We start from the raw sequence: 500 nt of genomic DNA, 5'->3' as shown, positions 1-500 counted from the left end.
GTGGAACGAATCACATGACTGGAGCACTGCAATCGATGGCTATAAAATGTTCAGAAGGGACCGGCAAGAAAGGAGGTGTGAGGGGGTTGCCCTCTGTGTAAAAAATTGATTGACTGCACAGAGCTGCCTTTGAAAAACAGCGATGAACACTGTAAAAATTAGGGGCCAAGCCAACAAAGGAAACCTTATGGTTGGTGTTTACTACAGGCTGACCAATCAAGGGGAGTCTATTGAGAAAAAGTTCTTACTTCATACTTGCAGGCTCTGATCCTGCTGGGAGACTTCAATCACTTTGGCATCTGCTGGAAAAGCAGCACAGGAAGCTGTAAGCAATCCAGGAGACTCTCAGAGTGCACCAAGGATAATTTCTTAATCCAGCTGATAGACAGCCCAACCAGAGAAGAAGTGTTACTAGACCTGTTGCTTACCAACGTGGATGAACTAAATAGATGTGTCAAGATTGGTAGCAGCCTGGGCTGCAGTGATCATGCCCTGGTGGA

Source organism: Pygoscelis adeliae, unplaced genomic scaffold (genome assembly GCF_000699105.1).
Source record: "Pygoscelis adeliae isolate BGI_AS28 unplaced genomic scaffold, ASM69910v1 Scaffold154, whole genome shotgun sequence".
NCBI lineage: Eukaryota > Metazoa > Chordata > Aves > Sphenisciformes > Spheniscidae > Pygoscelis > Pygoscelis adeliae.
The sequence above is the reverse complement of the archived record's forward strand: the minus strand, read 5'-3'. Positions refer to the sequence as shown.